At 38.5% G+C, this 13,775-nt stretch overlaps 1 pseudogene; it reads right to left on the bottom strand.

Moving 5' to 3' along the window:
* Positions 1 to 117: 117 nt before the first annotated feature.
* On the bottom strand, positions 118 to 5,857 carry LOC111607829 (annotated as a pseudogene).
* Positions 5,858 to 13,775: the final 7,918 nt, after the last annotated feature.

Below are 13,775 nucleotides of genomic sequence, written 5' to 3'. Positions count from 1 at the left end.
GATTTTTTTTTTCACTTTCTACCATTTTACAACCACAGACTTTGGTGTATTTTACTGGAATTATTTTGTGACAAACAACCACAAACGAGAGCACACCTATGAAGTGAAATTGACATTTTTTAAAGTTTTGTTTTGTTGTGTTTTGGGGGGGGGGGAGGTATGCTACAAATAAGAAGTTAAATACTGTAGACTTACAGTTTCATTAAACCTAAATGAAATCTAATGCAAACCAACTGCCTAACTGGTAAATGGAGTCACCATGCAAGCAATTTACTTTCAGTATAAATCCAGCAGTTGTGAGTAGGTCTCAGGGTTCTGCTAGAGAATATTAGAGGAAATTACATCACAAAAAACCAAGAATCACAGCAGATAGCCCAGGTATAAGGCTGTGGAGAAGTTTAAGGGTTAGGATAAAAAAAGAATATCCTAAGCTTTAGAAATCTAACAGAGCAATTAGAACTGATGTTCTGATCAGATGCAGATGCATTCATTTTGTCCATAAACCAAACAGAATGTGTGAATGAAAATCAACACGGTAAATTACCTTTAAAACACTATACACAATGTGAAACTTGCTGGTAGCAGTATCATGGTGTGGGGATGCTTTTCATCATCTCCTGCTGATGAAAAGCATCCCCACTTTCCAGTAGGAAAACTGGTCAGAGGTGATTAATGTGTTACAATGATCAACGTGAGGTCCTAAATATTATCTGCGTCGAGACTTAAAAATTGTTGTTCACTCTGTCCAATCTGAGATTGCTTGAGTTGTTTTGCAAAGACAAATGTGCAAACGGTTTATAAAGCTGGTAGACATCTCTTCTGCAAAGCATGCCCTTCACTCAGGCCGGCTGAATACAAATCCAAACTTTTAATAGTAATTTTTTCTTCTACTTACTAAGAGGAGGGTTTAATCACATAAAATCCCAAGAAAACAAGTTTGAGGTTGTAAAGCGGTAAGAAATTCAAGAAGTGTGAATTCTTATGCAAAGTACTGCAAAACATCAGAATCATTTAGTCACAATTTTGCTGCATGATTTCTGCTAACGAGGAAATTGAGAATGTGACTTCAACTGATTCTGGTTTATCAGACCTTGTCGTTGATGAAGAGCTGAGGAGCCATAGATAAGAAGCCGAGTGCATACACACCTGGGGAAAATACAGACATAAGATATGATCTACACAACACATCTGATGCACAATACGTGCATCTAGAAAACACGCCAGATCTGACTGGGAGGAGCCAGTCTGTGGACAAATGTAAAGAAACTCACCAGTGACCAGGGTGTTGACCAGCCAAGAATAGTAACTGCCAACGTAACACAGTTTACAGTCAATATAATGATCACTCGTTGTTCCTCAGACTTGTACAACAAATGTAGTCTGTTTGCTAAAACAAACCTATTTCCACCAATTTTTCAATTTTGATTTTAACCTGACTTCTCAATTTGCTTCATCGCTAAACAAACGAGCCCGAAGGAAAGAAATCTATCCGAGAGCCGGAATGACGCATTTAAATGTTTTCTGATAAGAGGCCTTACACTTATAAATCGAAGCAGAGGAATCTCTGAATGAGCTCACTTCTTTTGGCGTATGTAGCCCAGAGAGAAAACGGCTCCGCTGATGCACAGAGGATACACCAAGTAGGACAAGTATCTGGAGGCCTGCAGGGGGAAAAGCACAAAGCACTGAAATCAAACAAAGCTTGAGGCACAACATTAACTCTGAGCTCAGAGAGACTATTTAAACCACCTGCGTGTCGTACTCCACCGTCTTTCGCTCCTCTTCATCCAGCTTGTTTGTCTGCGATGAGATAAGAGGCGGCTTGGAGCTTTCGAAGGCTCAAAACAGTTATACGTGAAATATTATTTAGCTAAAACAGCACGCTTACATGACACCTCCTGCTTATCTGGATTTTAAACACTTTAAACACCTTCCACACCTGGTGGGAGGAAGGATTATTGAGTTCAGGATGCTTTACTTTGATTTAACTATTTTTAGTTTGAAGGACATGGCGAGTACCTCTACACACGCTCCCAGTCCGACAGGAAGGAGCACCAGCAGACTGGTCTCCTCCAGCAGATGGAGGAAAATCAGCAAAGTGCCGAGACAGCGCCATAAAACTGGAAATGGAACAGAGGAAACGATGCGGCCGTTCATTTGCAGTCGATGTTTGGTCAAATTGTTTCTAATATGGAAAAGAAGATAAAAATGACCTGACTTCCTCGACATTCCCACCATGCTCTTCTTTTTCGCCCACGAGCATATGTCATTTTTCAGAGCCAGAAATTCACAAATGAGCTGCAAATTATAAAGTTATCGCTATGAATTAAAATGGGTATACTTTTAATACATTTGGATGTTGCATTTATTTAGAACATGTAAGAGTTAAAACACTAATCCTCAGAAGTATCTATCAATACCTTTTAAAAATATTTATACCTCTTAAACATTTTCCCTTTTTGTCATATTTACTACCACAAACCTTGACGTATTTTGTTGGGATTTCATGCAGTAGGCCAAGAAAAAGTCAGAGAAATGTGAAGTTGAAGGAAAGTAAATATTTTCCAGTAATTCTCAACACTATGATGTGGATGTGTATAACAAGTCATAAGCAAACTAATCTGCTGCTGAATATAAACGCCTGCCGCACTTTTCAGATTTTGCTTATCGAAAGATTTTGGAAATCTCTCAGCTTCTCAGTCACACACTACATTGTGCTGGTCCATCACCTAAAATCACAGTAACAATAACACTAAGTTTACTGTGACAGGATTTAATTTGAACAAGTTCAAAGTGCATGAAGCATTCTGTCAAAAGCATTCTTTTCCACTTATGTTGTGTGCTCTTACTTGTAGAGATGTGATGAGTGCAGTCAGCACTAGCAGGTAAACGTTGGATCCTATTAAGTCTCTTTAATCTCATCAATATTCTCCTCAGTGAAACCTACAGAGAGATGCAGAACAATTTATTACACTGAAATGATTTCAGGCTCATCAACAGCCTCATTTCATATCTTATGAAAACACAACTTCCACCCCGGCTCACCAAACTGTCTGAGGGAATAAACTATGTCATGCAGGTGGATCCAAAACCTGAACGTCCTCAGAGAGATTCCTTCGTAGGACACAGTTAGAGGGAGCTGCATGCTGCTGCCGTTGATCTCCTGTCAGAACAAGGGTGTGGAATCGGTCTGACCTGAAAACACCAACAGGCATGATCCTATAAGAATCTGTGTGGGTCGCCGTCCTACCATGAGGTCTTTGACTCTGCAGCTGAGCTCATTGACCAGCAGCAGGGGCAGATAAGTCATCCGTCTGCCCTCCTGGGATCTGCAAGCAGAGAAGAAGAGAAAGAAGAACGGTTCTAAGAAGGTGTGAAAGGCTCAAAATATTTTATACATGAGCTGAAAAATTATTTGGGTTAGTATGTTCTATTTCTTCAAAAAAAAAAACATTTTGTTATCTCTGTTTATGGATCTATACCTTTACTAATTCTAGGATTTCTGTGTTCGTCTGCAGACGTCTTGTTATGGTCTCTTGTTATTGGTCGTTTCCTGTTCAGTATTAATGTTTTATAGCCTGTTCTTTCATCCCTGGTTGCTTTTTTTGATCAAATTGTTTCCCTAATGTCCTTTGTCTCACTATTCTAGTTCTTTTGTGTCATGGCTTAGCTTGTGTCTCTTGTTTTGTTTCTCTAAACTACATTTTTATGCCACCTGTCTTTCTGCATGTTTGTGCCTAAATGAAATCTTGAAATACAGTTTTGCTCCTTCCATCCAATAAATGATGATTATGTGTTTCTTTAAGACTTATTGGTTTCCAGAGCTGAATGAAAACTCAATGTTCATGATTTATTTATTAACAACAGAAGCTTCATTTTTGATGCCCCGGTTTTTCCATCACTGCAGTAACCAGTACGTGCGGCAGCAGTGAATCCTGCTCACTTACAATCTCATGTATCGTCGCACGTCACTGGGAAGCCCCGCCTTGCTGAAGATGAACTCCTCTGACATCACAGTGATGGACAGGTGCGGTCTCCAGTGCGATACAGGCCTTTGAGATTCACGCTTCTGGTGGAAACACAAAGACATCTGATTTCTGGCAAAGCCACGGTGACATAAGGTTGAACTGGGACACGGTATTAGACTCTACCACCAGGAGGTACCTTCCTTGAGGCCTTCTGGCCTTTTGTGCTTGGAGGAGTTATGTATGTGGTAAGCTGAGCAGCGTAGTGGACTTCTCTCCGGTCCTCCAAGGGTGAAACACCGGCTTTGTGAACATAAACAACTGCGTACAGAGAGCCATTATTCTGAGTCTCCTCTGGCAGTGAGACGCTCACCTGTCTGGAGAAACATGGAGACATTTTGCTGTTTGTGGGACATAGATCTTTTTTAACTAATATTTTTTTTAAAAACATGATTTTGTATACAAAGTTCAAAATGATGGGTTAAAGTATTTACACCCCTTGAAAAATTTTCATCTCTCGAGTGTTTACTTCAGTGTCTTTCATTTTGCTCTTATTTATATGATTGAAACTGAAACAAAGTAGCGTTTTTGATTTTTTTTACTAAGAAAATCCTCTGTTCTGTAGTATGAATTTATAATGAGCCCCTTTACTGTAATAACCCAAAATAAAATCCAGTGTAACGGGACAGGCTTGGCTGTTAAAAGGCTGAAAAAGGGGGGTTCACTAAAATATTCGCACAAAGCTGAAAACAATTGTAAGATTTTAATTTGTACAAAATGTTGAAACCATGCATCCTTTTCCTTCCACTTCACAAATATATACCACTTTGTGTTAGTTTATTTATTTACATACAACCCCAATAAAGGATACTGAAATCTGCGGTTTACAACATATTGTAAAAACATTATGTGGATATGAAACTATGTTGTGTCAAACCCACCTCTCAAACGTAGAGTGAGGGTCAAAGAGGTCTACCCTTAGAGCGAGGGTCAGTTGGCTGTTATCTGGCACAAGGCAGGTAAAGACACTCATCTAAACAAAAGGGCACATAGTGAAAAAAAACATGATTCAACACTAAACAAAAGCAAGACTCCTTTGAACCAAAAACATAGAAATATAACTATCATGCGTGCTGAATTCAGACTGATTATTCTACGGAGAAACATTTTTCTGTACAGTGCAAATACCTTTACACATTTTGTGGTTCAAAGCTAAATGTAATCTATTATAGATAGATAACATTACTTAGTTTTTTTTTTTATTTCAACTTAATTATGTCTGATAAACAGAGGAAGCTAAGTGTCTAATTTTCATGAAGAAGAGCTTTATGCAGAGAAATGTTACATAAGTAGATAACTAGTATTGTGTGTTGCGCTAAAAGAAATCTGCTTGATTTTCATATATTTTCCATCATGATTGATCAATTAAGAATAAAAAACAGCCTGTACTAACTGCAGTCTGGGTTTGGCAGCCAGGTAGGAAGAAATGCAGGGCTCTCCCCTGCCTCCATCGCAGGGTTTGGTGTTGAGGAAGCCGTACAGCAGCCAGGCGGTGTGCAGCATATACACCACGAACACTCCCAGCAGCAGCTTAGCGACGGAGCTCCTCTTGCCTCCGCTGTCTGCAGGTTTGGAGTAACAGGATGGAACATAGTGGAAACAATGGTATTTGACACCAAGAGAAAAGGGCGCAAAGTGTCACGGCGTCAAAAAACACAATCCGCACGACTTCCTCCCGACTCGCAGCATCCTTCCGGTTAGGTCTGCATCCAGCTGACCTGGGGATGCTGGTGCTTCGCGCCTGCGCACACGCTCCTTTAACAAGTCGAATCTGAGAGAAACGCTCGTAAACACACAAGTAAATTGGTCAATTTAATTTATGCGACATTTTCCCCTCCCGGATGTAGCTAACCTTTATTTCTTCCTGAATAGGATCGCCACCCATCCCGTAAAATACGGAGTCGTCCCATATTTGGCCGTTAAATGTGCGTCCCGTATTGAACCGATACATAACTGTCCGATAGACACGCCTATAATACACACATCAACACTAAGTTTAACAATAATGGCCAAAATAATACACAAGAAACATTAAGGTCAGCTAAAGCAGTGGTCCCCAACCACCGGTCCGCGAACCATTGGTACCGGGCCGCGCAAGAAATAATGAACTACTTCCGGATCTTTTATTTTGAAAATCCTAAACCGGATTTTACCGGTTACGTCTTGCGCGTCAAAATTGAGTAACAAAACAACATCGAAACCGGAAATTCCACACAGACTGTTTTGCGCTCTGCTGTGGTAAGTCATCAAATCCGGTTCTCCTGTGACTAGTATTTGTGGTTTTGTTTGGGGACTAAATTGGAGTTTTGTTGCGGTACACAGAGTGACTAGTGGACCAGTAGGGGAGGCTAACTGCGCTGTTTGTGTCAACTACTCATTACAGGTAAAAATGTCAGTATTTTAATGTGTCAGTTATGTTAGCCAGTTTGTCAGTTATGTTTGTCTGTTGTATTAGCCAGTTTGTCAGTTATGTTTATTAGCTGTTTCCATGACGACGACATGGCCAGCTTTGTTTTTCTGTGAAGCACCAGAGGGCGCTATTTAGTAACTTAATAATTATTTTTGATTGCTGTCAGTATTTATTTTTCTAAATTATTTCATTTATAAAAGAAAGACCAAATTGTATAAAATTCATTTAAAGATGTATCATTTATCGAAACCACTATATGATCACATGTCAGAGAAAAATATGTTACGGCGCTTACGGCGGTCAGCAAAAAGCAAAACCTCCCCCATCACCCACTCATAAAGCCAAAAGGTGAGCAACAGCTGATCTACAATCACTAATAACACCACGTGATCCCGCACTGCACCTATCCACAACACAGACTGTTTTGCGCTCTGCTGTGAGTGACTAGTGGACAGTAGGGGAGGCTAACTGCGCTGTTTGTGTCAACTACTCATTACAGATAAAAAATTAAACAACTTAAAATCCAACCAACTGTCCTCTGTGTCTGCATGATGGGTACGGGTATAGGAGAAGCTGTTACATAAGTATGAATTTTATTTAATATAATTATACTTTAAATAAGCTAGTAGAATATTTGTTTTTTGTTTTACAAAAGACAGAGTGACTAAATAATCGCAGATAATATACATCAAAGACTGTATAAAAAATACTCTGATGAAGAATTAAATATCTATTTCTATATAGCACATCATATATCTATATCACATATCCTGACTATTAAAAGTTTAGTCAAATGACACATATTGCCGTCAGCTAAAACAATAACCTGCTATTACAGGCCCAGCCTTTCCCGAGGGGGCAGTAGAGAGAGCAACGTGCAGGTGGTGGGAGGAAGAAGAAGATGCGAGAAAAGTGTCCGGTTGTTGTGAGGAGCTCAGTGTGTTAGTTTCAGGGAAGCTAGCTGTCCAGTACGTTGTACTTGTTCATCCTGCCAAAAGAGGAACAAAGTTCGTAAAGCATTCATCGGCCTCCTCCTTGTTTTTGCCCGCCAGCGGAGCGGAACCGATACGAGCTTGTTTACCAGAGACACGTGACCACATATCCACCTCCTTTTCATACAGGCCTTTAAATAAAGACCCGGACTAAAAATTCTCTTTTTATCCTGCATAGCGATGCTCGTCCATTTTAGAAAGGATAACCTATCTTTAATGGCTTTTGATTTAGAAGCATTTACCTGCAAGACAAAGAAAATGATTAGTGACCAAATGATCGCAGAAGGCCTACATTCAAAGACTCTGCTTCAGGCGGTCATTGACGTTAATCTGTGACGTGTGATTCGGGGTTTGAGTTTGCTGTATTCTTTTCTCTTGCTTTTAAGTCTTAAAGTTTAATTATTTTCAAAGCGACGCATCTCAGTTAAAATAAGTCATTAACAGCTTATACGCTACATAAGTATGTATTTTATATGATGTAATTATACAAGCTAGTAGAATATTTTGTTTTCAGTTTTTACAAATATTGACGTGACAACGAAAAGACAAGGTGACTAAATTATCACAGATAACACATTCAAAGACTGTATAAAAATACTGTGATGAGATTTAAATATCCATTTCTATATAGCAGCATCATAAATCTATATCAAATGTTACGTGACTATTGAAGTTTAGTCACATGATACAGATTGCCGTTGTTTGAAACCAATAATCTCCTGAGCCAATCAGAGTCCACATATCCTCCTCCTTACAGGTCTTTAAATAAAGACCCGGACCAAAAATTCTCTTTTTATCCTGCATAGCGATGCTCGTCCATTTTAGAAAGGATAACCTATCTTTAATGGCTTTTGTATTTAGAAGCATTTACCTGCAAGACAAAGAAATGATTAGTGACCAAATGATCGCAGAAGGCCTACATTCAAAGACTCTGCTTCAGGCGGTCATTGACGTCAAAGTGTGACGTGTGCTTCCGGGTTTCAGTTACCTGAATGCGTTCCTCTTCCTTTTTAGTCTTAAGGTTTAATTATTTTGACGGTCATTGACGTCAAAGTGTGACGTGTGCTTCCGGGTTTCAGTTACCTGAATGCGTTCCTCTTCCTTTTTAGTCTTAAGGTTTAATTATTTTGACGGTCATTGACGTCAATGTGTGACGTGTGCTTCCGGGTTTGAGTTACCTGAATGCGTTCCTCTTCCTTTTTAGTCTTAAGGTTTAATTATTTTGACGGTCATTGACGTCAATGTGTGACGTGTGATTCGCGGTTTGAGTTTGCTGTATTCTTTCCTCTTCCTTTTTAGTCTTAAAGTGTAATAATTTTCAAAGCGAAGCATCTCAGTTAAAACAAGTCATTAACTGCTTATACAGTACATAAGTATGAATTTTATTTAATATAATTATACTTTAAATAAGCTAGTAGAATATTTAGTTTTTTGTTTTTACAAAAGACAGAGTGACTAAATAATCGCAGATAATATACATTCAAAGACTGTATAAAAAAATACTCTGATGAAGAATTAAATATCTATTTCTATATAGCAACATCATATATCTATATCACATATCCTGACTATTAAAAGTTTAGTCAAATGACACATATTGCCGTCAGCTAAAACAATAACCTGCTATTACAGGCCCAGCCTTTCCCGAGGGGGCAGTAGAGAGCAACGTGCAGGTGGTGGGAGGAAGAAGAAGAGCGAGAAAAGTGTCCGGTTGTTGTGAGGAGCTCAGTGTGTTAGTTTCAGGGAAGCTAGCTGTCCAGTACGTTGTACTTGTTCATCCTGCCAAAAGAGGAACAAAGTTCGTAAAGCATTCATCGGCCTCCTCCTTGTTTTTGCCCGCCAGCGGAGCGGAACCGATACGAGCTTGTTTACCAGAGACACGTGACCACATATCCACCTCCTTTTCATACAGGCCTTTAAATAAAGACCCGGACTAAAAATTCTCTTTTTATCCTGCATAGCGATGCTCGTCCATTTTAGAAAGGATAACCTATCTTTAATGGCTTTTGGATTTAGAAGCATTTACCTGCAAGACAAAGAAAATGATTAGTGACCAAATGATCGCAGAAGGCCTACATTCAAAGACTCTGCTTCAGGCGGTCATTGACGTTAATCTGTGACGTGTGATTCGGGGTTTGAGTTTGCTGTATTCTTTTCTCTTGCTTTTAAGTCTTAAAGTTTAATTATTTTCAAAGCGACGCATCTCAGTTAAAATAAGTCATTAACAGCTTATACGCTACATAAGTATGTATTTTATATGATGTAATTATACAAGCTAGTAGAATATTTTGTTTTCAGTTTTTACAAATATTGACGTGACAACGAAAAGACAAGGTGACTAAATTATCACAGATAACACATTCAAAGACTGTATAAAAAATACTGTGATGAAGATTTAAATATCCATTTCTATATAGCAGCATCATAAATCTATATCAAATGTTACGTGACTATTGAAGTTTAGTCACATGACACAGATTGCCGTTGTTTGAAACCAATAATCTCCTGAGCCAATCAGAGTCCACATATCCTCCTCCTTACAGGTCTTTAAATAAAGACCCGGACCAAAAATTCTCTTTTTATCCTGCATAGCGATGCTCGTCCATTTTAGAAAGGATAACCTATCTTTAATGGCTTTTGTATTTAGAAGCATTTACCTGCAAGACAAAGAAAATGATTAGTGACCAAATGATCGCAGAAGGCCTACATTCAAAGACTCTGCTTCAGGCGGTCATTGACGTCAAAGTGTGACGTGTGCTTCCGGGTTTCAGTTACCTGAATGCGTTCCTCTTCCTTTTTAGTCTTAAGGTTTAATTATTTTGACGGTCATTGACGTCAAAGTGTGACGTGTGCTTCCGGGTTTCAGTTACCTGAATGCGTTCCTCTTCCTTTTTAGTCTTAAGGTTTAATTATTTTGACGGTCATTGACGTCAATGTGTGACGTGTGCTTCCGGGTTTGAGTTACCTGAATGCGTTCCTCTTCCTTTTTAGTCTTAAGGTTTAATTATTTTGACGGTCATTGACGTCAATGTGTGACGTGTGATTCGCGGTTTGAGTTTGCTGTATTCTTTCCTCTTCCTTTTTAGTCTTAAAGTGTAATAATTTTCAAAGCGAAGCATCTCAGTTAAAACAAGTCATTAACTGCTTATACAGTACATAAGTATGAATTTTATTTAATATAATTATACTTTAAATAAGCTAGTAGAATATTTAGTTTTTGTTTTTACAAAAGACAGAGTGACTAAATAATCGCAGATAATATACATTCAAAGACTGTATAAAAAAATACTCTGATGAAGAATTAAATATCTATTTCTATATAGCAACATCATATATCTATATCACATATCCTGACTATTAAAAGTTTAGTCAAATGACACATATTGCCGTCAGCTAAAACAATAACCTGCTATTACAGGCCCAGCCTTTCCCGAGGGGGCAGTAGAGAGCAACGTGCAGGTGGTGGGAGGAAGAAGAAGAGCGAGAAAAGTGTCCGGTTGTTGTGAGGAGCTCAGTGTGTTAGTTTCAGGGAAGCTAGCTGTCCAGTACGTTGTACTTGTTCATCCTGCCAAAAGAGGAACAAAGTTCGTAAAGCATTCATCGGCCTCCTCCTTGTTTTTGCCCGCCAGCGGAGCGGAACCGATACGAGCTTGTTTACCAGAGACACGTGACCACATATCCACCTCCTTTTCATACAGGCCTTTAAATAAAGACCCGGACTAAAAATTCTCTTTTTATCCTGCATAGCGATGCTCGTCCATTTTAGAAAGGATAACCTATCTTTAATGGCTTTTGTATTTAGAAGCATTTACCTGCAAGACAAAGAAAATGATTAGTGACCAAATGATCGCAGAAGGCCTACATTCAAAGACTCTGCTTCAGGCGGTCATTGACGTTAATCTGTGACGTGTGATTCGGGGTTTGAGTTTGCTGTATTCTTTTCTCTTGCTTTTAAGTCTTAAAGTTTAATTATTTTCAAAGCGACGCATCTCAGTTAAAATAAGTCATTAACAGCTTATACGCTACATAAGTATGTATTTTATATGATGTAATTATACAAGCTAGTAGAATATTTTGTTTTCAGTTTTTACAAATATTGACGTGACAACGAAAAGACAAGGTGACTAAATTATCACAGATAACACATTCAAAGACTGTATAAAAAATACTGTGATGAAGATTTAAATATCCATTTCTATATAGCAGCATCATAAATCTATATCAAATGTTACGTGACTATTGAAGTTTAGTCACATGACACAGATTGCCGTTGTTTGAAACCAATAATCTCCTGAGCCAATCAGAGTCCACATATCCTCCTCCTTACAGGTCTTTAAATAAAGACCCGGACCAAAAATTCTCTTTTTATCCTGCATAGCGATGCTCGTCCATTTTAGAAAGGATAACCTATCTTTAATGGCTTTTGTATTTAGAAGCATTTACCTGCAAGACAAAGAAAATGATTAGTGACCAAATGATCGCAGAAGGCCTACATTCAAAGACTCTGCTTCAGGCGGTCATTGACGTCAAAGTGTGACGTGTGCTTCCGGGTTTCAGTTACCTGAATGCGTTCCTCTTCCTTTTTAGTCTTAAGGTTTAATTATTTTGACGGTCATTGACGTCAAAGTGTGACGTGTGCTTCCGGGTTTCAGTTACCTGAATGCGTTCCTCTTCCTTTTTAGTCTTAAGGTTTAATTATTTGACGGTCATTGACGTCAATGTGTGACGTGTGCTTCCGGGTTTGAGTTACCTGAATGCGTTCCTCTTCCTTTTTAGTCTTAAGGTTTAATTATTTTGACGGTCATTGACGTCAATGTGTGACGTGTGATTCGCGGTTTGAGTTTGCTGTATTCTTTCCTCTTCCTTTTTAGTCTTAAAGTGTAATCATTTCAAAGCGAAGCTCTCAGTTAAAACAAGTCATTAACTGCTTATACAGTACATAAGTATGAATTTTATTTAATATAATTATACTTTAAATAAGCTAGTAGAATATTTAGTTTTTTGTTTTTACAAAAGACAGAGTGACTAAATAATCGCAGATAATATACATTCAAAGACTGTATAAAAAAATACTCTGATGAAGAATTAAATATCTATTTCTATATAGCAACATCATATATCTATATCACATATCCTGACTATTAAAAGTTTAGTCAAATGACACATATTGCCGTCAGCTAAAACAATAACCTGCTATTACAGGCCCAGCCTTTCCCGAGGGGGCAGTAGAGAGCAACGTGCAGGTGGTGGGAGGAAGAAGAAGAGCGAGAAAAGTGTCCGGTTGTTGTGAGGAGCTCAGTGTGTTAGTTTCAGGGAAGCTAGCGTCCAGTACGTTGTACTTGTTCATCCTGCCAAAAGAGGAACAAAGTTCGTAAAGCATTCATCGGCCTCCTCCTTGTTTTTGCCCGCCAGCGGAGCGGAACCGATACGAGCTTGTTTACCAGAGACACGTGACCACATATCCACCTCCTTTTCATACAGGCCTTTAAATAAAGACCCGGACTAAAAATTCTCTTTTTATCCTGCATAGCGATGCTCGTCCATTTTAGAAAGGATAACCTATCTTTAATGGCTTTTGTATTTAGAAGCATTTACCTGCAAGACAAAGAAATGATTAGTGACCAAATGATCGCAGAAGGGCCTACATTCAAAGACTCTGCTTCAGGCGGTCATTGACGTTAATCTGTGACGTGTGATTCGGGGTTTGAGTTTGCTGTATTCTTTTCTCTTGCTTTTAAGTCTTAAAGTTTAATTATTTTCAAAGCGACGCATCTCAGTTAAAATAAGTCATTAACAGCTTATACGCTACATAAGTATGTATTTTATATGATGTAATTATACAAGCTAGTAGAATATTTTGTTTTCAGTTTTTACAAATATTGACGTGACAACGAAAAGACAAGGTGACTAAATTATCACAGATAACACATTCAAAGACTGTATAAAAATACTGTGATGAGATTTAAATATCCATTTCTATATAGCAGCATCATAAATCTATATCAAATGTTACGTGACTATTGAAGTTTAGTCACATGACACAGATTGCCGTTGTTGAAACCAATAATCTCCTGAGCCAATCAGAGTCCACATATCCTCCTCCTTACAGGTCTTTAAATAAAGACCCGGACCAAAAATTCTCTTTTTATCCTGCATAGCGATGCTCGTCCATTTTAGAAAGGATAACCTATCTTTAATGGCTTTTGTATTTAGAAGCATTTACCTGCAAGACAAAGAAAATGATTAGTGACCAAATGATCGCAGAAGGCCTACATTCAAAGACTCTGCTTCAGGCGGTCATTGACGTCAATGTGTGACGTGTGCTTCCGGGTTTGAGTTACCTGAATG

This window comes from Xiphophorus maculatus, unplaced genomic scaffold (genome assembly GCF_002775205.1).
Source record: "Xiphophorus maculatus strain JP 163 A unplaced genomic scaffold, X_maculatus-5.0-male Unplaced_Scaffold_BN000126F, whole genome shotgun sequence".
Lineage (NCBI taxonomy): Eukaryota > Metazoa > Chordata > Actinopteri > Cyprinodontiformes > Poeciliidae > Xiphophorus > Xiphophorus maculatus.
The sequence above is the reverse complement of the archived record's forward strand: the minus strand, read 5'-3'. Positions and strand labels throughout refer to the sequence as shown.